The sequence below is a fragment of the Pseudophryne corroboree genome, chromosome 7, assembly GCF_028390025.1.
Source record: "Pseudophryne corroboree isolate aPseCor3 chromosome 7, aPseCor3.hap2, whole genome shotgun sequence".
NCBI classification, from domain to species: domain Eukaryota; kingdom Metazoa; phylum Chordata; class Amphibia; order Anura; family Myobatrachidae; genus Pseudophryne; species Pseudophryne corroboree.
In genome coordinates, this window is record NC_086450.1 from 392,517,996 (window position 1) to 392,544,352 (window position 26,357).

At 48.2% G+C, this 26,357-nt stretch overlaps 1 protein-coding gene and 2 pseudogenes across 4 annotated transcripts in view; all 3 read right to left on the minus strand.

Annotated features, from left to right (window-relative positions):
• Nucleotides 1-26,357, minus strand: part of SNX8 (sorting nexin 8) — an 87,047-nt gene that overhangs the window by 56,111 nt on the left and 4,579 nt on the right. The gene's annotated exons all lie outside the window — the stretch shown is intronic.
• LOC134947314 (5S ribosomal RNA) lies at nt 1,372-1,491 on the minus strand (annotated as a pseudogene).
• LOC134946065 (5S ribosomal RNA) lies at nt 1,668-1,787 on the minus strand (annotated as a pseudogene).

Sequence of the window (26,357 nt, forward strand, 5' to 3'; positions counted from 1 at the left end):
GCATGTTCCACAGGACACGTCTAGCAGAAATCGACATAGCGTTGACTCTAGAACCCAGTAGACCAATGTCTCTTTGGGATGGATGGATGGATATTATATATATATATATATATATATATATATATATATATATATATATATATATATATATATATATATATATATATATATATATATATATATATATATATATATATATATATATATATATATATATATATATAGAGGAAAATAACCAGCGGCACTCAGGGTCTTGTTGCGGAGTAGATTGTATTTAAAACTTCAATACAAGACCATCAACGTTTCGGGGATTTAAACCCCTTTGTCAAGATGTGAGAACACATCTTGACAAAGGGGTTTAAATCCCCGAAACGTTGATGGTCTTGTATTGATGTTTTAAATACAATCTACTCCGCAACAAGACCCTGAGTGCCGCTGGTTATTTTCCTCTATCATTTGATCCCACACGGAAGGCACCGGGGCAATCTTCTCCCTTGATCAGTGGAGTGCCGGTCTGTACAGATTAGATTATATCTATATATATATATATATATATATATATATATATATATATATATATATATATATATATATATACATACACACACACATACTCACTTCTTCCAAAAGAGAAAAAAAGAAATAGACCAGCACTCACGTTTGGTAGATGAAGGAAAAAAAGGGTTTTATTCCTGACAAGCCATCTGGATATAACCCGCTACTACAGTCCGCCCGACAGCCGTTTCAACGCACAATGGTTTTCATCAGGGGCAGCTGTCACCCTGTCCAGAGTCTCTTTAAATAACAGAGAGGGCGCCGGAAAGTTTCAAACAGGAAGACCGTCACCTGGAGGCAGCGCCTCATAGTAGCTGCCCGATTGGCTCCTTTGCGTACATGTGAATTGTGTTGCTACAATAAACAAACCCGGCTCTCTCCTTAGCAACCCGCTCCGGCAGCGCGACATCCGTGTAGCGCAGGCAGATCTGTATTTCCGTGCAGCGGCAAACAGGTAAAGTTGCTGCTCTCTGTGTCCCCAGCCAGAGGCACACCTGTAGAGTAGTCACCCCACAGTGCGCCGACAGCATGGAGATTCGACAGCCCAAAATTATACAAACCGTGAAACAAAACATAACACAAATGAACAAACTGTACTAACTTGCACAGCAATAGTATCAAACACTCAGGGAATGCTAGTATCTAAATACAGCATAACACCGTTACACTGATGAGATATAACCATGGTTAAAGTCACCATAAGTAATGCACCACCGAAACTATACTTGGCAAGAGTGAAAAGTAAATGAGAGCGCCGTGTGATGTTAAGAACCAAAGGGATAAAATAATCCTCACCTGTAGGACAAAACTTGTCCCTTGGTACAATACCCGGTATTCCCATGCCGTCTCCAAGCATGGTACTGACTGGGCCCAACACTGCTTAATTGCCAAGATCAGACGGGATCGGATGGTTTCCAGTGTGGTATGATTGTATCAAACAGATGTGTCCATATATGTATATCCCGATGTATCAGTATCACCCCTCATCTCTCACCTACATCACGTCATAATCCTATAGACTTATAATAATATTCAAGAAAAGATACCAATGTTGATGCTAACGAATGAGAGACAAATCAGGGGAACCTCAAAAGAGGGACACACCGAGTCCCTTGATACAACACCCAGTATTCCCACACTGTCTCCAAGTGTGGTACTAGCTGGGCCCATCACTGCTTAATTACCAAGATCAGACGGGATCGGATGGGTTCCAGTGTGGTGTGGTAGTATCAATCTCCACGGTGTTCATCAACTCAAAATCATATGTGATATTGAGGGCTAAGGCAAACTTAGACCAAAGTCTGTAATCACAGTAAACTATAAGGCATGTCTAATATTCAAACTCCAGGTACCAAGGAAGGCACCGTAAGTCAGAAACACATGTTTCTCGAAAAGACCATCACTGTAGTCTAAAACAATCAGGCATCGGCAGGTGACAAGTGGTGAAACATATCATATTTAACAAGACATGACACACGGCGGTGTCTCAGAAAAGTAAACCAAAATGCTAGACTCTATACACTGTTGTACAGGGTCAAAGGAAGCACCCTAAGCGGAATTCTTTATTGAGCCCATTTGGGGCCAATGTTTGTAATCTATCAATCCATTGATGTTCTCTTTGTAGTAAGATTTTGTTGCGGTCACCACCCCTTTGTAGTGGTGGGATTTGGTCCAAAATGCAACACTTAAGTTGATTGATAGTGTGTTTCGCCTCCCTGAAATGTCTTGCCACAGGTAAATTTGAGAAGTCACTTGCAGTCCCACCCTGGGTAATGCTCTTATTGATTGTCGAACGGTGCTGGCTTAAACGCTCCTTTAGCATCCTACTGGTCTTTCCAACATAAAGCAAATTACATGGACATTTTAGCACATAGACTACAAATTTACTGTTGCAGTCAAGTCTTTGTTTAATAGTATATGCCTTGTTGTCCTGAGGGTTAACAAACCGATTGCCAAGTAGCAAGAATGGACAGTTTGGGCAGCCCGTGCATTTATAAACCCCTGTTTTGATAGTCAACCAGTGAGAAGGTATGTTCTTTTTTTCTCTTAGAGAAATCTGTTACAACAAGCATATCTTTCAGATTGGGTCCTCGTCTATAGGCGAATCGAGGTGGTTGCGGGATAGCTTTTGCCAGAATTGGATCTGTGCCAATAAGGTGCCAATGTTCATGAATCTTGTTGCGAATGAATCTAGAAGCAGTGGTATACATGCTGACAAAATTGAACCTGTCATTGTCTTTGTTAAGGGAAGCGTCTTTACCATATAGGAGTTCCTCTCTCCTTATTTGGCCAATTTTTGTGAGTGCCAAATCAATCTCTTCCTTTGAATATCCACGATCGAGGAAGCGTTGACTCAGATTGTAGAGCAGATGGTATTGCAGAAGGGTCAGAGGTGATCCGTATCACCCTTAAGAGCTGTGAGAACGGTAATCCTCTTTTGAGGGGTGCCGGGTGGAAACTCGTTGAGAGCAAGAGCGTGTTCCTATCAGAGTCTTTACAATGAATCTTAGTGGTCAGTTTGTTGTTGGACAAAAGAACGGACACGTCCAAAAATAAGAATTTACTCACCGGTAAATCTATTTCTCGTAGTCCGTAGTGGATGCTGGGGACTCCGTAAGGACCATGGGGAATAGACGGCTCCGCAGGAGACTGGGCACATCTAAAGAAAGCTTTAGGACTATCTGGTGTGCACTGGCTCCTCCCCCTATGACCCGCCTCCAAGCCTCAGTTAGGACACTGTGCCCGGAAGAGCTGACACAATAAGGAAGGATTTTGAATCCCGGGTAAGACTCATACCAGCCACACCAATCACACCATATAACTCGTGATAGGAACCCCGGTTAACAGTATGATAACAATGGAACCTCTGAATAGATGGTTCGCAGTAACAACCCGATTTGTGTAACAATAACTATTTACAAGTATTGCAGACAATCCGCACTAGGGATGGGCGCCCAGCATCCACTACGGACTACGAGAAATAGATTTACCGGTGAGTAAAATCTTATTTTCTCTGACGTCCTAGTGGATGCTGGGGACTCCGTAAGGACCATGGGAATTATACCAAAGCTCCCAAACGGGCGGGAGAGTGCGGATGACTCTGCAGCACCGAATGAGAGAACTCAAGGTCCTTCTCAGCCAGGGTATCAAATTTGTAGAATTTTGCAACGTGTTTGCCCCTGACCAAGTAGCAGCTCGGCCAAGTTGTAAAGCCGAGACCCCTCGGGCAGCCGCCCAAGATGAGCCCCCTTCCATGTGGAATGGGCTTTTACAGATTTAGGCTGCGGTAGTCCCACCGCAGAATGCGCAAGCTGAATAGTGCTACAAATCCAGCGTGCTATAGTCTGCTTAGAAGCAGGAGCACCCAGCATGTTGGGTGCATCTAGGATAAACAGCGAGTCAGTTTTCCTGACTACAGCCGTCCTGGAAATATAATTTTTCAGGGCCCTGACTACGTCCAGTAACTTGGAATCCTCCAAGTCCCTAGTAGCCGCAGGCACCACAATAGGTTGGTACAAGTGAAAACCTGATACCACCTTCGGGAGAAAGTGAGGACGAGTCCTCAACTCTGCCCTATCCATATGGAAAGTCAGGTAAGGGCTTTTTTATGACAAAGCCGCCAATTCTGACACATGCCTGGCCGAAGCCAGAGCCAACACATGACCACTTTTCATGTGAGATATTTCAAATCCACGGTTTTAAGTGGCTCAAACCAATGTGATTCCAGGAACTTCAAAACCACATTGAGATCCCAAGGTGCCACTGGGGCACAAAAAAGGGGCTGAATATGCAGCACTCCCTTACAACGTCTGCACTTCAGGCTGACATCCTTCCTGGCTTTGATCAGGATTTGAATGACTTCCTCCGGAATGCCTTTTTCACTCAGGATCCGGTGTTCAACCGCCATGCCGTCAATGCAGCCGCGGTAAGTCTTTGAACAAACAGGGACCCTGCTGCAGCAGATCCTGTCTGAGTGGCAGAGGCCATGGGTCCTCTGAGATCAACTCCTGAAGTTCCAGGTACCAAGCCCTTCTTGGCCAATCCGGAACAATGAGTATAGTTCTTACTCCTCTTTTCCTTATTATCCTCAGTACCTTGGGTATGAGAGGGAGAGGAGGGAACACATAAACCGACTGGTACGCCCGCGGTGTCACTAGAGCGTCCACAGCGATCGCCTGAGGTTCCCTTGACCTGGCGCAATATCTTTTATTGAGGCGGGACGCCATCATGTCCACCTGTGGTCTTTCCCAACGGTTTACCAGCATTTGGAAGACTTCTGGATGAAGTCCCTATTCTCCCGGGTGGAGTCTGCTGCGGAAGTCTGCTTCCCAGTTGTCCACTCCCGGAATGAACACTGCTGCCAGTGCTACCACATGATTTTCCGCCCAACGGGGAATCCTTGTGGCTTCTGCCATCGCCCTCCTGCTTCTTGTACCGCCCTGCCTGTTTACATCGGCGAGCGCCGTGATGTTGTCTGATTTGATCAGTACGGCTGGTTTTGAAGCAGGGGCCTTGTTTGGCTTACGGCCTTGTAAAGGGCTCTTAGCTCCAGAAAATTTATGTGAAGTGAAATCTCCTGTTTGGACCACAGTCCTTGGAATTTTACTCCCTGTGTGACTGCACCCCAGCCCCGAAGGCTGGCATCCGTGTTTACCAGGACCCAGTCCTGTATTCCGAATCTGCGGCCCTCTAGTAGATGAGCCCTCTGCAGCCACCACCGCAGCGACACCCTGGTTCTTGCCGACCGGGTTATCCGCTGCTGTATCTGGAGATGGGACCCGGACCATTTGTCCAACAGGTCCCACTGGAAAATCCTTGCGTGGAACTTTCCGAATGGAATTTCTTCGTACGAAGCTACCATTTTTCCCAGGACTCGTGTGCATTGATGTACCGACACCTGTCCCGGTCTTAGGAGGTTTCTGACTAGAGATGACAACTCCTCGGCTTTTTCCATTGGAAGAAACACCTTTTTTCTGGTCTGTTTCCAGAATCATTCCCAGGAACAGAAGACGTGTCGTCGGGACCAGCTGTGACTTTGGAATTGAGAATCCAGTCCTGCTGTTGCAGCACTTCCCGAGAAAGTGCTACCCCCTTACCAACTGTTCCTTGGACCTCGCCTTTATCCGGAGATCGTCCAAGTACGGGATAATTAAAACTCCCTTCTTGCGAAGGAGTATCATCATTTCGGTCATTACCCATGGTAAAGACCCTCGGTGCCGTGGATAATCCAAACGGCAGCGTCTGGAACTGATAGTGACAGTCCGGTACCACAATCTTGAGGTACTCCTGGTGAGGAGGGTAAATGGGGACATGCAGGTAAGTATCCTTGATGTCCAGAGAGACCCTGTAATCCCCCTCGTCCAGGATCGCAATAATCGCCCTGAGCGATTCCATCTTGAACTTGAATCTTTTGTTATATGTGTTCAAGGATTTTAAATTTAAGATGGGTCTCACCGAACCGTCCGGTTTCGGTACCACAAACATTGTGGAAAGGTAACCCTTTTCCTGTTGAAGGAGGGGTACCTTGATAATCACTTGCTGTGAATACAGTTTTTTGGATAGCCACCAACACTGCCTCCCTGGCAGAGGGAGTTGCCGGTAAGGCAGATTTTAGGAAACGGCGGGGGGGAGATGTCTCGAATTCCAGCCTGTACCTCTGAGATACTGTTTGAAGAACCCTGGGATCCACCTGTGAGAGAGCCCACTGTGCGCTGAAAATTTCTGAGACGGGCCCCCACCATACCCGGGTCCGCCTGAGCAGCCCCAGCGTCATGCTGTGGACTTACCGGACACAGGGGAGGACTTCTGCTCCCGGGAACTAGCTGTGTGCTGCAGCTTTTTCCCTCTACCTTTTCCTCTTGGCAGAAAAGATGAGCACAGTACAGTCCCTTCGGCCCTCTACTTTTCTGGGGCCGAAGGGACTGTACCTGATAATACAGTGCTTACTTTTGCTGTGGGGTAGCTTGTGGCAAAAGTTTTGATTTCCCAGCCGTAGCTGTGGAAACGAGGTCTGAAAGACCATCCCCCTTCTAGGGCAAACTTCCATGTGCCGTTTTGAATCGGCATCGCCCGACCATTGCCGAGTCCATAACCCCCGTCTGGCGGCAATGGTTTTACATAGCGCTTATTAGTGATGCCAGTCGGCAAATATCCCTCTGTGCATCACGCATGTATAAGACAGCGTCTTTTATATGCTCTATTTTCGGCAAAATATTGTCCCTATCTATAGTATAAATATTATCCGACAGGGAATCTGACCACGCAGCTGCCGCACTGCACATCCATGCCGAGGCAATAGCAGGTCTCAATATAATGCCCGTGTGTGTGTATATAGCTTTAAGGGTAGTTTTCTGCTTTCTATCAGCAGGTCCTTCAGGGCGGCCGTATCCGTGACGGTAGTGCCACCTTTTTTAATAAGCGTGTAACCGCTTTATCTACCCTAGGGGTTATTTCCCAACGTGACCTATCCTCTGGCGGAAAAGGGTACGCTGCTTAGAAATTATCAATTTCTTATCGGGGGAAGTCCACGCTTCCTCACACACCTCATATCAATTCCTCAGATGCAGGAAAACTACTGGTAGTTTTCGGTCACCAAACATAATACCCTTTTTTGTGGTATCTGGGGTATTATCAGAAATGTGTAATACATTTTTAATTGCCTCAATCATGTAACGGGTGACCCTATTGGAAGGTACACTAGTCTCATCGTCGTCGACACTGGAGTCTGTATCCGTGTCAACATCTGTGTCTGCCATCTGAGGTAGCGGGCGTTTTAGAGCCCCTGATGACATGTGAGACGCTTGGACAGGCACAAGCTGAGCAGCCGGCTGTCCTATGTCGTCAAACCTTTTATGTAAGGAGTTGACACTGTCACGTAATTCCTTCCATAAGTCCATCCACACCGGTGTCGACCCCGCAGGGGGTGACATCCCATTCACAGGCATTTGCTCCGCCTCCACATCATTATCCTCATCATACATGTCGACACAGCAGTACCGACACACAGCACACACACAGGGAATGCTCTGACAGAGGACAGGACCCCACAAAGCCCTTTGGGGAGACAGAGGGAGAGTATGCCAGCACACACCAGAGCGCTATATATCACAGGGATATCACCTATAGAGAGTGTTTTCCCTTATAGCTGCATAATATATATATACTGCGCCTAATTTGTGCCCCCCCTCTCTTTTTAACCCTTTTCTGTAGTGCAGGACTGCAGGGGAGAGTCAGGGAGCGATCCCTTCAGCAGAGCTGTGAGGGAAAATGGCGCCCGTGTGCTGAGGGAGATGGCTCCGCCCCTTTTTCGGCGGGCTTTCTCCCGCTATTGTAAAAGTTCTGGCAGGGGTTAATAAACACCTATATAGCCCCTGGGGCTATATATGGTGTCAGTTCGCCAGCCAAGGTGTTAATATTGCTGCTCAGGGCGCCCCCCCCCCAGCGCCCTGCACCCATCAGTGACCGCAGTGTGTGGTGTGCATGAGGAGCAATGGCGCACAGCTGCAGTGCTGTGCGCTACCTTGGAGAAGACAGAAGTCTTCAGCCGCCGATTTTCCGGACCACCTTCTTGCTTCTGGCTCTGTAAGGGGGACGGCGGCGCGGCTCCGGACGACGAGGTCGGGTCCTGTGTTCGATCCCTCTGGAGCTAATGGTGTCCAGTAGCCTAAGAAGCCCAAGCTACCACCACTTAGGTAGGTTCGCTTCTTCTCCCCTTAGTCCCTCGGTGCAGTGAGCCTGTTGCCAGCAGGTCTCACTGAAAATAAAAAACCTAACATATACTTTCTTCCTAGGAGCTCAGGAGAGCCCCTAGTGTGCATCCAGCTCAGCCGGGCACAGAAATCTAACTGAGGCTTGGAGGAGGGTCATAGGGGGAGGAGCCAGTGCACACCAGATAGTCCTAAAGCTTACTTTAGATGTGCCCAGTCTCCTGCGGAGCCGTCTATTCCCCATGGTCCTTACGGAGTCCCCAGCATCCACTAGGACGTCAGAGAAAAATTAAATTTCTGTTTTGCTAAACGTGAGGCTGAATCTAATGGTGCCAGGAAGTAAATTCAGATGATCAATGAAGGTCAGGAGTGTTTTCTCTCCCCCATACCAGATGAAAAATACATCATCAATATACCGGACATATGCTGTCAAAAACCGGCCAAACAAGGGGTGACCTGTAATATGTTCCTGTTCATACGCTGACATGGAAATGTTAGCGTATGCTGGGGCCATGTTAGACCCCATAGCTGTACCCTGTTTTTGTAGAAAAAAACAATTTTCAAATAAAAAAGTAATTTTTGTTCAAAATAAGGCTGATCAATAATACCATATACTCTGACGGAGGTCCAAAATACCCATCACTCTCTGTTATTAGCCGTCTACATGATTCAATGCCAAGTGCATGTGGAATGTTCGTATATAGACTCGAGACATCGAGTGTAACCAGTAATGCATCATCAGGGATGTACTTGATACATTCCAGTTTCCTTAAGAAATCTGTTGTGTCCTCAATGTAACTAGCTGCACTTTTAGCAAGAGGCTGTAGATAGAAGTCTACAAGCTGTGAGAGTGGTTGACATAATGATCCACGTGCTGAAATGATCGGGCGCCCAGGGGGCTGTGTCAATGATTTATGGATTTTGGGTAACGTATACAGGATTGGGGTTTTTGGATGAGGCGTAGTTAGAAAGTCAGCAGTAGTTTGATTAATGTACCTGTTATTGACTCCCAAGTTGATTATTGAATCAATTTCCTTTTTGTATGTCCATGTGGGGTCGTAAGGAAGTTTCTGATAGCAAGTTGAGTTTGACAATTGTCCATTAGCCTCTTGTACATAATAGTCATAGTCAAGGAGGACAATGCCTCCTCCCTTATCTGCAGACCTGATGACCAGGCGATTGTCATTCTGTAAAGATTTAATGGCAGCTCTTTCTCCCTTCGTGATGTTAGAATTACTAATCCTTTGCTTCTCTATATAGGGCATCATGTCCCTTTTAAGTACTCTCAAGAAGGTATGGATTGAAGGATTTAGGGTAGGTGGATCAAACTGACTGGGTTTCTTCCAAGGACAGTGAGGAGTAGAGGATGAAGCCGTCGTGGAAGAGTCTGGAAGCTGGGAATTGGAGTAGTAGTCTTTTAAACGGAGTTGTCTTCCTAATTTATAGAGGTCAACCTGCCAATGGAAGCTGTCTTGGCCAACCGTTGGCACAAATGTTAATCCCTTGTTCAGAATAGAGAGTTCTTCATCCGTCAGTTCATGTTTGGATAAATTGAAGACCACCGATGCCTGTGCTTTATTCTCTATTTTTTTCTTCCTTTTTCTCCCACCTCTATGGGTAGGTAAAGCGGGGTTTTTGGAGCCCTCCTGTTGCGTTCGGATCTGGAAAGGTATGTGGCACCTTGTGCAGATGTAGATGGTGCATCAGAGTCGCTCGCTGACATTTGGAATCTGCTTTCAATGTCCGTGAAGGGTGCGATAGGTCTGCGTCCTCCACGTCTCTGTTGCGGTCTGTATTTGCGTGGCTCACTCCGTGACAACCAGGGGTATACCCTATTCTCCTTATAGTCCAGTTTAACCTGTTTATATTTATTTTTCTTAAATCTTAGCAGGTCTCCACGAAATTTGTCAATGTCCTTATTTCATTTGGTGAAAAGGTCAGTCTGGAGATTGTACTGTCCTAAATAGTTCTGAAGCCTCTAGTTCTGAAATGTCTCTTCTAATTTCAGTTAGATGTAATCCAGCCTGTTCAATTACAAGCAGCATTAGATCCTGGGAACATTTATTCAAAATGTTACACCACTTCGTGCAAAAATCATTATTGTGTCTCCCCAGTGTGGGTTGGTTGTGCAGTCTGAACCCTCTGGGGATGAGAGATTCTTTATAGTATTGAGAGAGGGTTAGGCCATGTAAATGTAGTTCAACCTCTCTCTTTTTAAGTCTGAGCACATCATTTACAAATTCCTCTGGACTATCTTTATCAAAAGCCAAGGATTCAGTATTGTCAAAAAGAATCCGTTCAGCATCTGTTTTGTCAAATTGAAGAACAGAAACTAGATCTTTGTTGGCACTGGTAGACATTTATATACACAGTGGTATATTGCGTAATATAAAAGAGTGAAAAAGTGCAAAGTGGCAACCATATATTTCTGTGTGCGACAAAAATAAAAATCACTGCATATTCCAAAAAAAAAAAAAAAAAGGATGATTTAAATAAACAGTAATGTTCAAAAATGTTTGGTGATCAATTGATCTCCACTGCAGAGATCTTAACCACACTGACCGGTGCAAGTCAATAGACGTTGTAAATACAAAATATGACAAAATGACAGCACTCTATGTCCATGACATTAAGTTCTGGTGCAGGGTCCTAGCAATTAATATAAACACTCACTTCTTCCAAAAGAGAAAAAAAGAAATAGACCAGCACTCACGTTTGGTAGATTAAGGAAAAAAATAAGATTTTACTTACCGATAAATCTATTTCTCGTAGTCCGTAGTGGATGCTGGGACTCCGTAAGGACCATGGGGATTAGCGGCTCCGCAGGAGACAGGGCACAAAATAAAAGCTTAAGGATCAGGTGGTGTGCACTGGCTCCTCCCCCTATGACCCTCCTCCAAGCCTCAGTTAGGATACTGTGCCCGGACGAGCGTACATAATAAGGAAGGATATTGAATCCCGGGTAAGACTCATACCAGCCACACCAATCACACCGTACAACTTGTGATCTGAACCCAGTTAACAGTATGATAAACGCAAAGGAGCCTCTGAAAAGATGGCTCACAACAATAATAACCCGAATCTTTGTAACAATAACTATATACAAGTATTGCAGACAATCCGCACTAGGGATGGGCGCCCAGCATCCACTACGGACTACGAGAAATAGATTTATCGGTAAGTAAAATCTTATTTTCTCTGACGTCCTAGTGGATGCTGGGACTCCGTAAGGACCATGGGGATTATACCAAAGCTCCCAAACGGGCGGGAGAGTGCAGATGACTCTGCAGCACCGAATGAGAGAACTCCAGGTCCTCCTCAGCCAGGGTATCAAATTTGTAGAATTTAGCAAACGTGTTTGCCCCTGACCAAGTAGCTGCTCGGCAAAGTTGTAAAGCCGAGACCCCTCGGGCAGCCGCCCAAGATGAGCCCACTTTCCTTGTGGAATGGGCTTTTACTGATTTTGGCTGTGGCAATCCTGCCACAGAATGTGCAAGCTGAATTGTACTACAAATCCAACGAGCAATCGTCTGCTTAGAAGCAGGAGCACCCAGCTTGTTGGGTGCATACAGGATAAACAGCGAGTCAGATTTTCTGACTCCAGCCGTCCTGGAAACATATATTTTCAAGGCCCTGACAACGTCAAGCAACTTAGAGTCCTCTAAGTCCCTGGTAGCCGCAGGTACCACAATAGGTTGGTTCATGTGAAATGCAGAAACCACCTTAGGTAGAAATTGAAGACGAGTCCTCAATTCCGCCCTGTCAGAATGAAAAATTAAGTAAGGGCTTTTATATGATAAAGCCGCCAATTCTGACACACGCCTGGCTGAAGCCAAGGCTAACAGCATCGACACCTTCCATGTGAGATATTTTAAGTCCACAGTGGAAAGTGGTTCAAACCAATGTGACTTTAGAAAACTCAACACCACATTGAGATCCCAAGGTGCCACTGGAGGCACAAAAGGAGGCTGTATGTGCAGCACCCCTTTTACAAATGTCTGAACTTCAGGTACTGAAGCCAGTTCTTTCTGGAAGAAAATCGACAGGGCCGAAATTTGAACCTTAATGGACCCTAATTTTAGGCCCATAGACAGTCCTGTTTGCAGGAAATGAAGGAAACGACCCAGTTGAAATTCCTCTGTAGGGGCCTTCTTGGCCTCACACCACGCAACATATTTACGCCAAATGCGGTGATAATGTTTTGCGGTTACGTCCTTCCTGGCTTTGACCAGAGTAGGGATGACTTCTTCTGGAATGCCTTTTTCCCTCAGGATCCGGCGTTCAACCGCCATGCCGTCAAATGCAGCCGCGGTAAGTCCTGGAACAGACAAGGCCCCTGCAGTAGCAGGTCCTTTCTTAGAGGTAGAGGCCACGGTTCGTCCGTGAGCATCTCTTGAAGTTCCGGGTACCAAGTCCGTCTTGGCCAATCCGGAACCACGAGTATAGTTCTTACTCCTCTCCTTCTTATGATTCTCAGTACTTTTGGTATGAGAGGCAGAGGAGGGAACACATACACTGACTGGTACACCCACGGCGTTACCAGAGCGTCCACTGCTATTGCCTGAGGGTCCCTTGACCTGGCGCAATATCTGTCCAGTTTTTTGTTTAGACGTGACGCCATCATGTCCACCTTTGGTTTTTCCCAACGGTTTACAATCAGGTGGAAGACTTCTGGGTGAAGTCCCCACTCTCCCGGGTGAAGGTCGTGTCTGCTGAGGAAGTCTGCTTCCCAGTTGTCCACTCCCGGAATGAATACTGCTGACAGTGCTATCACATGATTTTCCGCCCAGCGAAGAATCCTTGCAGCTTCTGCCATTGCCCTCCTGCTTCTCGTGCCGCCCTGTCTGTTTACGTGGGCGACTGACGTGATGTTGTCCGATTGGATCAACACCGCCTGACCCTGAAGCAGAGGTTTTGCTTGACTTAGGGCATTGTAAATGGCCCTTAGTTCCAGAATGTTTATATGAAGAGACGTTTCCAAGCTTGACCACAGGCCCTGGAAATTCCTTCCCTGTGTGACTGCTCCCCAGCCTCTCAGGCTGGCATCCGTGGTTACCAGGATCCAATCCTGAATGCCAAATCTGCGGCCCTCTAGTAGATGAGCACTCTGCAGCCACCACAGGAGAGACACCCTTGTCCTTGGCGACAGGGTTATCCGCTGATGCATCTGCAGATGCGATCCGGACCATTTGTCCAGTAGATCCCACTGAAATGTTCTTGCATGGAATCTTCCGAATGGAATCGCTTCGTAAGAAGCCACCATTTTCCCCAGGACCCTCGTGCACTGATGCACTGAGACCTGTCCTGGTTTTAGGAGGTTCCTGACTAGCTCGGATAACTCCCTGGCCTTCTCCTCCGGGAGAAACACCTTCTTCTGGACTGTGTCCAGAATCATTCCTAGGAACAGTAGACGTGTCGTTGGAATCAGCTGCAATTTTGGAATATTTAGAATCCACCCGTGCTGACGTAACACTACCTGAGATAGTGCTACTCCGACTTCTAACTGTTCCCTGGATCTTGCCCTTATCAGGAGATCGTCCAAGTAAGGGATAATTAAAATGCCTTTTCTTCGTAGAAGAATCATCATTTCGGCCATTACCTTGGTAAAGACCCGAGGTGCCGTGGACAATCCAAACGGCAGCGTCTGAAACTGATAATGACAGTTTTGTACTACAAACCTGAGGTACCCTTGGTGAGAAGGGTATATCGGGACGTGGAGATAAGCATCTTTGATGTCCAGAGACACCATATAGTCCCCTTCTTCCAGGTTTGCTATCACTGCTCTGAGTGACTCCATCTTGAATTTGAACCTTTTTATGTAAGTGTTCAAGGATTTCAGATTTAAAATTGGTCTCACCGAGCCGTCCGGCTTCGGTACCACAAACAGCGTGGAATAATACCCCTTTCCTTGTTGCAGGAGGGGTACCTTGATTATCACCTGCTGGGAATACAGCTTGTGAATGGCTTCCAAAACTGCCTCCCTGTCGGAGGGAGACTTTGGTAAAGCAGACTTCAGGAAACGACGAGGGGGAAACGCCTCGAATTCCAGTTTGTACCCCTGCGATACTACCTGTAGAATCCAGGGATCCACTTGCGAGTGAGCCCACTGCGCGTTGAAATTCTTGAGACGGGCCCCCACCATATCTGAGTCTGCTTGTAAAGCCCCAGCGTCATGCTGAAGACTTGGCAGAAGCAGGGGAGGGCTTCTGCTCCTGTGAAGCGGCTGCATGGTGCAGTCTTTTTCCTCTTCCTCTGCCCCGGGGCAGAAAAGAGTGGACTTTTGCTCGCTTGTACTTATGGGAACGAAAGGACTGAGTTTGAAAAGACGGTGTCTTTTTCTGCTGATGTGGAGTGACCTGGGGTAAAAAGGTGGATTTTCCAGCCGTTGCCGTGGCCACCAGGTCCGATAGACCAGCCCCAAATAACTCCTCCCCTTTATACGGCAATACTTCCATGTGCCGTTTGGAATCCGCATCCCCTGACCACTGTCGCGTCCATAACGCTCTTCTGGCAGAGATGGACATAGCACTTACTCTTGATGCCAGGGTGCAAATATCCCTCTGTGCATCACGCATATATAGTAATGCATCCTTTAAATGTTCTATAGTTAACAAAATATTGTCCCTATCCAGGGTATCAATATTCTCGGTCAGGGAATCCGACCATGCGACTCCAGCACTGCACATCCAGGCTGAGGCGATTGCTGGTCGCAGTATAACACCAGTATGTGTGTATATACTTTTTAGGATATTTTCCAGCCTTCTATCAGCTGGTTCTTTTAGGGTAGCCGTATCAGGAGACGGTAACGCTACTTGTTTTGATAAACGTGTGAGCGCCTTATCTACCCTAGGGGGTGTTTCCCAACGCGCCCTAACCTCTGGCGGGAAAGGATATAATGCTAATAATTTTTTAGAAATTAGCTGTTTTTTATCGGGGGAAACCCACGCTTTTTCACACACCTCATTTATTTCCTCTGACTCAGGAAAAAATATTGGTAGTTTTTTCTCACCCCACATAATACCCTTCTTTGTGGTACTTGTAGTGTCAGAAAGGTTCAATGCCTCTTTCATTGCCGTGATCATGTAACGTGTGGCCCTACTGGACATTACGTTTGTCTCGTCACCGTCGACACTAGACTCAGTATCTGTGTCAGGGTCTGTGTCGACCCACTGAGGTAACGGGCGTTTTAGCGCCCCTGACGGTGTCTGAGACGCCTGGACAGGCACTAATTGATTTGCCGGCTGTCTCATGTCGTCAACAGTTTTTTGCAAATTGCTGACATTATCACTTAATTGTTTAAATACAATCATCCAGTCAGGTGTCGACTCCCTAGGGGGTGACATCACCAACACAGGCAACTGCTCCGCCTCCACATAATTTTCCTCCTCATACATGTCGACACACGCGTACCGACACACAGCACACACACCGGGAATGCTCTGATAGAGGACAGGACCCCACTTAGCCCTTTGGAGAGACAGAGGGAGAGTCTGCCAGCACACACCCAGCGCTATATATATTAATTATATATATATATATATATATATATATATATATATATATATATATATATATATATATATATATATATATATATATATATATATATATATAACCTTATATAAGTGTTATTCCCTTATAGCTGCTTATTTGCTGGCAAAAATGCCCCCCCTTCTCTTTTTTACCCTGATTCTGAAGCAGGACTGCAGGGGAGAGTCAGGGAGCCGTCCTTCCAGCGGAGCTGTGAGGGAAAATGGCGCTTGTGTGCTGAGGAGATAGGCTCCGCCCCTTCACGACGTCCTTATCTCCCGCTTTTTTGTGTAAAATGGCAGGGGATTAAAATACATCCATATAGCCCAGGAGCTATATGTGATGTATTCTGTTTTGCCACCTAAGGTATTCTGTTATATTGCGTCTCAGGGCGCTCCCCCCCCAGCGCCCTGCACCCTCAGTGACCGGAGTGTGAAGTGTGCTGAGAGCAATGGCGCACAGCTGCGGTGCTGTGCGCTACCTTAGTCTGAAGACAGGATGTCTTCTGCCGCCGATTTCACCGGACCTCTTCGTCTCTTCTGGCTCTGTAAGGGGGACGGCGGCGCGGCTCCGGTGACCCATCCAGGCTGAACCTGTGATCGTCCCTCTGGAGCTAGTGTCCAGTAGCCTAAGAAACCCGATCCACTCTGCACTCAGGTGAGTCCGTTTCTTCTCCCCTTAGTCCCACGATGCAGTGAGCCTGTTGCCAGCAGGACTCACTGAAAATAAAAAAACCTAACTAAACTTTTATTCTAAGCAGCTCAGGAGAGCCACCTAGATTGCACCCTTCTCGGCCGGGCACAAAAATCTAACTGAGGCTTGGAGGAGGGTCATAGGGGGAGGAGCCAGTGCACACCACCTGATCCTTAAGCTTTTATTTTGTGCCCTGTCTCCTGCGGAGCCGCTAATCCCCATGGTCCTTACGGAGTCCCAGCATCCACTAGGACGTCAGAGAAAAAGGGTTTTATTCCTGACAAGCCATCTGGATATAACCCGCTACTACAGTCCGCCCGACAGCAGTTTCAACGCACAATTGTTTTCATCAGGGGCAGCTGTCACCCTGTCCAGAGTCTCTTTAAATAACAGAGAGGGCGCCGGAAAGTTTCAAACAGGAAGACCGTCACCTGGAGGCAGCGCGTCATAGTAGCTGCCCGATTGGCTCCTTTGCGTACATGTGAATTGTGTTGCTACAATAAACAAACCCGGCTCTCTCATTAGCAACCCGCTCCGGCAGCGCGACATCCGTGTAGCGCAGGCAGATCTGTATTTCCGTGCAGCGGCAAACAGGTAAAGTTGCTGCTGTCTTTACCTGTTTGCCGCTGCACGGAAATACAGATCTGCCTGCGCTACACGGATGTCGCGCTGCCGGAGCGGGTTGCTAAGGAGAGAGCCGGGTTTGTTTATTGTAGCAACACAATTCACATGTACGCAAAGGAGCCAATCAGGCAGCTACTATGAGGCGCTGCCTCCAGGTGACGGTCTTCCTGTTTAAATAACAGAGAGGGCGCCGGAAAGTTTCAAACAGGAAGACCGTCACCTGGAGGCAGCGCCTCATAGTAGCTGCCTGATTGGCTCCTTTGCGTACATGTGAATTGTGTTGCTACAATAAACAAACCCGGCTCTCTCCTTAGCAACCCGCTCCGGCAGCGCGACATCCGTGTAGCGCAGGCAGATCTGTATTTCCGTGCAGCGGCAAACAGGTAAAGACAGCAGCAACTTTACCTGTTTGCCGCTGCACGGAAATACAGATCTGCCTGCGCTACACGGATGTCGCGCTGCCGGAGCGGGTTGCTAATGAGAGAGCCGGGTTTGTTTATTGTAGCAACACAATTCACATGTACGCAAAGGAGCCAATCGGGCAGCTACTATGACGCGCTGCCTCCAGGTGACGGTCTTCCTGTTTGAAACTTTCCGGCGCCCTCTCTGTTATTTAAAGAGACTCTGGACAGGGTGACAGCTGCCCCTGATGAAAACAATTGTGCGTTGAAACGGCTGTCGGGCGGACTGTAGTAGCGGGTTATATCCAGATGGCTTGTCAGGAATAAAACCCTTTTTTTCCTTAATCTACCAAACGTGAGTGCTGGTCTATTTCTTTTTTCTCTTTTGGAAGAAGTGAGTGTTTATATTAATTGCTAGGACCCTGCACCAGAACTTAATGTCATGGACAGAGTGCTGAGATATATATATAAAGATTTTACTTACCGGTAAATCTATTTCTCGTAGTCCGTAGTGGATGCTGGGGACTCCGTAAGGACCATGGGGAATAGACGGGCTCCGCAGGAGACATGGGCACTTTAAGAAAGAATTTAGATTCTGGTGTGCTCTGGCTCCTCCCTCTATGTCCCTCCTCCAGACCTCAGTTAGAGAAACTGTGCCCGGAAGAGCTGACAGTACAAGGAAAGGATTTTGGTAATCCAGGGCAAGATTCATACCAGCCACACCAATCACACCGTATAACTTGAGATAAACATACCCAGTCAACAGTATGAACAACAACAGAGCAACAGGTCCAACCCTGATGCAACCATAACATAACCCTTATTGAAGCAAGGCGCCCAGCATCCACTACGGACTACGAGAAATAGATTTACCGGTAAGTAAAATCTTATTTTCTCTAATGTCCTAGTGGATGCTGGGGACTCCGTAAGGACCATGGGGATTATACCAAAGCTCCCAAACGGGCGGGAGAGTGCGGATGACTCTGCAGCACCGATTGAGCAAACACAAGGTCCTCCTCAGCCAGGGTATCAAACTTGTAGAACTTTGCAAAAGTGTTTGAACCTGACCAAGTAGCCGCTCGGCAAAGCTGTAATGCCGAGACCCCTCGGGCAGCCACCCAAGAAGAGCCCACCTTCCTAGTGGAATGGGCCTTAACCGATTTTGGCAGCGGCAATCCAGCCGCAGAATGAGCCTGCTGAATCGTGTTACAGATCCAGCGAGCAATAGTTTGCTTTGAAGCAGGAGCACCAAGCTTGTTGGAAGCATACAGGATAAACAAAGACTCTGTTTTCCTGACCCTAGCCGTTCTGGCTACATAAACCTTCAAAGCCCTGACCACATCAAGCAACTCGGAATCCTCCAAGTCAGTAGTAGCCACAGGCACCACAATAGGTTGGTTTATATGAAAGGATGAAACCACTTTCTGCAGAAATTGTGGACGGGTCCGCAATTCTGCTCTATCCGCATGGAAAACCAGATAGGGGCTTTTATGTGACAAAGTCGCCAACTCTGACACACGCCTAGCCGAAGCCAAGGCTAATAGCATGACCACCTTCCACGTGAGATATTTCAACTCCACCGTTTTGAGTGGTTCAAACCAGTGGGATTTCAGGAAACTCAACACCACGTTAAGATCCCAAGGTGCCACTGGAGGCACAAAAGGGGGCTGAATATGCAGCACTCCCTTTACAAACGTCTGAACTTCAGGAAGAGAAGCCAGTTCTTTTTGAAAGAAAATGGATAGGGCTGAAATCTGGACCTTAATGGAACCCAATTTCAGGCCCAAAGTCACTCCCGACTGTAGGAAGTGAAGGAAACGGCCCAGCTGGAATTCCTCCGTAGGGGCATTCCTGGCCTCACACCAAGCAACATATTTTCGCCATATACGGTGATAATGTTGAGCTGTCACGTCCTTCCTAGCCTTTATCAGCATAGGAATGACCTCCTCCGGAATGCCTTTCTCCGCTAGGATCCGGCGTCCAACCGCCATGCCGTCAAACGCAGCCGCGGTAAGTCTTGGAACAGACAGGGCCCCTGTTGCAACCTCCTTCGTGGCCAATCTGGAACAATGAGTATCGTTCTCACTCCTCTTTTTCTTATTATTCTCAGCACCTTGGGTATGAGAGGAAGAGGAGGAAATACATAGACCGACTGGAACACCCACGGTGTCACCAAGGCGTCTACAGCTATCGCCTGAGGGTCTCTTGACCTGGCGCAATACCTCTGTAGTTTTTTGTTGAGGCGGGATGCCATCATGTCCACTTGTGGTCCACCTGTGCTAATTATTCTGACTTGAAGACCCCAAGTCAGTAGCTCTGTATTGCAGCTTGAAAACAATTAATTGATGATATTAATTGAATTTAATTATCTATTAAGCGCCTGGTTGCAGTTTGTGTATCATGTCCACCTGTGGCAGTTCCCACCGACATGCAGTCTGTGCTTAGACTTCCTGATAAAGTCCCCACTCTCCCGGGTGGAGGTCGTGTCCCGGGATGAACACTGCTGACAGTGCGCTTACGTGATTTTCCGCCCAGCGAAGAATTCTGGCGGCTTCCGCCATCGCTTCCCTGCTCCTTGTGCCGCCTTGTCGGTTTACATGAGCCACTGCGGTGATGGTGTCTGACTGAATCAGAACCGGTTGGTCGCGAAGCAGGGTCTCCGCTTGACGTAGGGCGTTGTATACGGCCCTTAGTTCCAGGATGTTGATGTGAAGGCAAGTCTCCTGACTTGACCACAGACCTCGGAAATTTCTTCCCTGTGTGACTGCTCCCCACCCTCAGAGGCTTGCATCCGTGGTCACCAGGACCCAGTCCTGAATGCCGAATCTGCGGCCCTCGAGTAGGAGCACTCTGCAGCCACCACAGGAGAGACACCCTGGCCCTGGGGGATAGGGTGATTAACCGATGCATCTGAAGATGTGATCCGGACCACTTGTCCAGTAAGTCCCATTGAAAGGTGCTCGCATGGAACCTGCCGAAGGGAATGGCCTCGTATGATGCCACCATCCTTCCCAGGACTCGAGTGCAGTGATGCACCGACACCTGTTTTGGTTTTAATAGGTTCCTGACCAGTGTCATGAGCTCCTGAGCTCTCTCTATCGGGAGATAAACCCTTTTCTGGTCTGTGTCTAGAATCATGCCTAGGAAAGGCAGACGAGCCGTAGGAACCAACTGCGACTTTGGAATATTTAGAATCCAGCCGTGTTGCCGTTACACTTCCAGAGAAAGTGCTACGCTGATCAGCAACTGCTCTCTTGATCCCGCTTTCATGAGGAGATCGTCCAAGTATGGGATAATTGCGACCCCTTGCTTCCGCAGGAGTACCATCATTTCCGCCATTACCTTGGTAAATATTCTCGGTGCCGTGGAGAGACCAAACGGCAACATCTGAAATTGGTAATGACAATCCTGTACCACAAATCTGAGGTACGCCTGATGAGGTGGATAAATGGGGACATGAAGGTATGCATCCTTTATGTCCAGAGACACCATAAAATCCCCCCCCTTCCAGGCTTGCGACGACCGCTCTCAGCGATTCCATCTTGAACTTGAACCTTTTCAGGTATATGTTCAGGGATTTTAAATTCAATATGGGTCTGAAAGAACCGTCCGGTTTCGGGACTACAACATGGTCGAATAATAACCCCCTCCTTGTTGAAGGAGGGGAACCTTGACCACCACCTGTTGAAGATCCACTTTGTGAATTGCAGTTAACACTATTTCCCTCTCGTGGGGGGAAGCCGGCAGGGTCATCGGTGAGGGGGCATCTCCTCGAAGTACAGCTTGCATCCCTGAAACACAATATCTATTGCCCAGGGATCCAACAGGGAGTAAACCCACTTGTGGCTGAAATTTCAAAGGCGTGCCCCCACCGGGCCTAGCTCCGCCTGTGGAGCCCCAGCGACATGCGGTGGATTTTGTAGAGGCCGGGGAGGACTTCTGTTCCTGGGAACTAGCTGTGTTGTGCAGCTTCTTTCCTCTGCCCCTGCCTCTGGCAAGAAAGGACGCACCTCGGACTTTCTTGTTTCTTTGTGATCGAAAGGACTGCATATGAAATGTCGTGCTTTCCTAGGCTGTGCGGGAATATAAGGCAAAAGATCAGAATTACCAGCCATAGCTGTGGAGACCAGGTCCGAGATCCCTTCTCCACATAATCCTCAGCCTTGTAAGGTAAACCTTCCATATGCCTCTTAAGTCGGCATCACCTGTCCATTGCATGTTCCACAGGACACGTCAAGCAGAAATCGACATAGCGTTGACTCTAGAACCCAGTAGACTAATGTCTCTTTGGGCATGTTTTATATATATATCTAAGACAGCATCTTTTATAATATATATATATATATATATATATATATATATATATATATATATATATATATATATATATATACATATATACATATATATACATATACATATACACACACACACATACTAGGGTCTCAATCTCTGCTGATAAGGTATCTGTCCACGCTGCTACAGCGCTATAAACCCATGCCGACACAATCGCCGGTCTGAGTAGTGTACCAGAATGTGTGTAAATGGACTTCAAAGTACTTTTACTGCATGCTATCTGCAGGATCCCTGCGGATAGCTGTTAAGTCAGCGCTACCTTTTGGGCAAACGTGACACCCTAGGGGAAGATTCCCATCGTATCCTGGCCCTAGTAGGGAAAGGATACGCCCTGAGAATTCTTTGTGGGAAACTGCAGTCTCTTGTCTGGAGATTCCCGCTCTTTTTCTTCATGAGAGGAGGGAAGTTTACCTCAGCTTTCTTCCCCTTAAACATGTGTACCCTCCTGTCAGGGACAGATGAGTCATCAGTGATATGCAAAACATTTTTTATTACAATAATCATATATTGAATACTTTCCTGCCATTTTGGCTGTAACTTTGCATTATCGTAGTCGACACTGGAGTCAGACTCCGTGTCGATATCAGTGTCTATTATTTTGTATAGTGATCATTGAGAGACTCTGAAGGTCTCTGCAACACAGGGACAGACATGTGTAGATTCACTGTCTGTTCTCTAATCTTTTGTGCAATAAATTTACCTTAGCACTTAATTTCACATATCCAATCAGGTGTCGGCGTTGTCGACGGAGACACCATTCACACACACATTTGCTCCATCTCCTCCTTAGGGGAGCCTTTTACCTCAGACATGTCGACACACACGTACCGACCAGTGGTGCAAGTAGAAAAAATGTCTTACGGGTACTGTGTGCGCGCGCCGAAGGCGCGCGCGCAAAAAAAAATGGGTGTGGCCAAATGCCACATGGGGCGTGGCCAATGGAAATGGGGGCGTGATACACATATGGGGGATGGGGCAGATACACGTATGACCCCAATAGTGCCAGATACACGTTGCCCCACAGTGCCAGATATACATTGCCCCACAGTGACAGATTTACATTGCCCCACAGTTCCAGATACACAAATGCCTCCACTGTGCCAGATATACATTGCCCCACAGTGCCAGATACACATTACCCCACAGCGCCAGATACACAAATGTCCCCAGAGTACCAGATACACAAATGTCCCCAGAGTGCCAGATACACAAATGTCCCCAGAGTGCCAGATACACATTGCCCCACAGTGCCAGATACAGAAATGCCCCCAGAGTGCCAATATACATTGCCTCACAGTGTCAGATACACATTGCTCCCACTGTGTCATATATACATTGCCCAACAGTGCCAGATACAGAAATGCCCCCAGTACCAGATATGCCCCCAGTGCCAGATAACCCCCAGTGCCAGGTATATATGCCCCCCTGTGCCAGATATGCCCCCAGTGCCAGGTATACATGCCCCCCCCCCAGTGCCAGATATCCCCAGTGACAGGTATACATGCCCCCCCAGTGCCAGTTATACATGCCCCCCCCCAGTGCCAGTTATCCCCCAGTGCCAGGAATATATGCCCCCCTGTGCCGGATATGCCCCCAGTGCCAGGTATACATACATGCCCCCCCCCCCCCAGTGCCAGATATCCCCAGTGCCAGTTATACATGCCCCCCCAGTGCCAGATATCCCAAGTGCCAGTTATATGCCCCCCCCCCAGTGCCAGATATCCCCCAGTGCCAGTTATACATGCCCCCGCCAGTGCCAGTTATCCCCCAGTGCCAGGTATATATGCCCCCCTGTGCCAGATATGCCCCCAGTGCCAGGTATACATGCCCCCCCCCAGTGCCAGATATCCCCAGTGCCAGTTATACGTGCCCCCCCCCCAGTGCCAGTTATACATGCCCCCCCCCCCCAGTGCCAGTTATCCCCCAGTGCCAGGAATATATGCCCCCCTGTGCCAGATATGCCCCCAGTGCCAGGTATACATACATGCCCCCCCCCCAGTGCCAGATATCCCCAGTGCCAGTTATACATGCCCCCCCAGTGCCAGATATCCCCAGTGCCAGTTATATGCCCCCCCCCCCCCAGTGCCAGATATCCCCCAGTGCCAGTTATACATGCCCCCCCCAGTGCCAGTTATCCCCCAGTGCCAGTTATACATGCCCCCCCCCAGTGCCAGTTATCCCCCAGTGCCAGTTATACATGCCCCCCCCCAGTCCCCTGCTCACCGCTGCCGTCTGTCTGTGTGAGGGAAGGAGAGCGCAGCCTGCGCCTCTCCTTCCCCTCAGTCTCCGGCGGGTGTCTCAGTTTAATTCAGCGCCGATCCGCGAGCTCTGATTGGCTCACGGATCGCGCTGAATTAAACTGTGAGACACCCACCGGAGACTGAGGGGAAGGAGAGGCACAGGCTGCGCTCTCCTTCCCTCACATCAGCGGCGGGTGCGGCGGGGACGGTCACGGCGGGCGGCGGGACGGCGTGGAGCGGCGGCCCGTCGGTGTGGGTACGGCGTACCCACGGCTAAATTCTTACGGGTACGCCGTACCCACCCGTACCCGCCCACTTGCACCACTGGTACCGACACACCACACACTCAGGGAATGCTCATCTGAAGACAATTCCCCCACAAGGCCCTTTGGAGAGACAGAGAGAGAGTATGCCAGCACACACCCCAGCGCTATAAACCCAGGAATAACACAGTAACTTAATGTTAACCCAGTAGCTGCTGTTTATATTGATTTTTGCGCCTAATTATGTGCCCCCCCTCTCTTTTTACCCTCTTCTACCGTGTATCTGCAGGGGAGAGCCTGGGGAGCTTCCTCTCAGCGGAGCTGTGGAGAAAAAATGGCGCAGGTGAGTGCTGAGGAAGAAGCCCCGCCCTCGGCGGCGGGCTACTGTCCCGCTTAAATATACATTTTCTTTGCGGGGGCTCATACATATATACAGTGCCAAACTGTATATATGTGTACTTTTGCCAAAAGAGGTCCATATGCTGCCCAGGGTGCCCCCCCCTGCGCTCTGCACCCTTACAGTGACCGGAGTATGTGAGGTGTGTGGGAGCAATGGCGCACAGCTGCAGTGCTGTGCGTTACCTCAGTGAAGAACGGAGTCTTCTGCCGCCGATTTCGAAGTCTTCTTGCTTCTCATACTCACCCGACTTCTGTCTTCCGGCTCTGCGAGGGGGACGGCGGCGCGGCTCTGGGATCGGACGACGAGGGTGAGATCCTGTGTACGATCCCTCTGGAGCTAATGGTGTCCAGTAGCCTAAGAAGCAGGCCCTAGCTTCAGAGAGTAGGGCTGCTTCTCTTCACTCTGTCCCACGATGCAGGGAGTCTGTTGCCAGCAGAGCTCCCTGAAAATAAAAAACCTAACAAAATACTTTCTCACAGCAAGCTCAGGAGGGCTCACTGAACAGCACCCAGCTCGTCCGGGCACAGTCTCAAACTGAGGTCTGGAGGAGGGACATAGAGGGAGGAGCCAGAGCATGCTATCTGCAGGATCCCTGAGGATAGCGGTTAAGTCAGCGCTATCTTTTGGGTAAACGTGACAAAGCTTTGTCCACCCTAGGGGAAGATTCCCATCGTATCCTGGCCCTAGTAGGGAAAGGATACTCCCTGAGAATTCTTTGTGGGAATCTGCAGTCTCTTGTCTGGAGATTCCCGCTCTTTTTCTTCATGAGAGGAGGGAAATTTACCTCAGCTTTCTTCCCCTTAAACATGTGTACCCTCCTGTCAGGGACAGATGAGTCATCAGTGATATGCAAAACATCTTTTATTACAATAATCATATATTGAATACTTTGCTGCCAGTTTTGGCTGTAACTTTGCATTATCGTAGTCGACACTGGAGTCAGACTCTGTGTCGATATCAGTGTCTATTATTTTGTATAGTAAGCTTTGTGAGACTCTGAAGGTCTCTGCAACACAGGGACAGATATGTGTAGATTCACTGTCTGTTCTCTAATCTTTTGTGCAATAAATTTACCTTAGCACTTAATTTCACATATCCAATCAGGTGTCGGCGTTGTCGACGGAGACACCACTCACACACATTTGCTCCATCTCCTCCTTAGGAGAGCCTTTTACCTCAGACATGTCGACACACACGTTCCGACACACCACATACTCAGGGAATGCTCATCTGAAGATAATTCCCCCACAAGGCCCTTTGGAGAGACAGAGAGAGAGTATGCTAGCACACAACCCAGCGCTATATGACCCAGGAAAAAACACAGCAATTTAATGTTTACCCAGTAGAACTGTTATTATCTGCGCCGAATTATGTGCCCCTCCTCTTCTTTAAAACCCTCTCTTCTACCGTGGTATAAGCAGGGTAGAGTCTGGGGAGCTTCCTCTCAGCGGTGCTGTGGAAAAAAACATGGCGCTGGTGAGTGCTGAGGGAGAAGCCCCGCCCCCTCGACGGCGGGCTTCTGTCCCGCTAAAGTGTAAAATTGGCGGGGGCTCCTGCATATATACAGTGTCCAGCTGTATATATGCTCC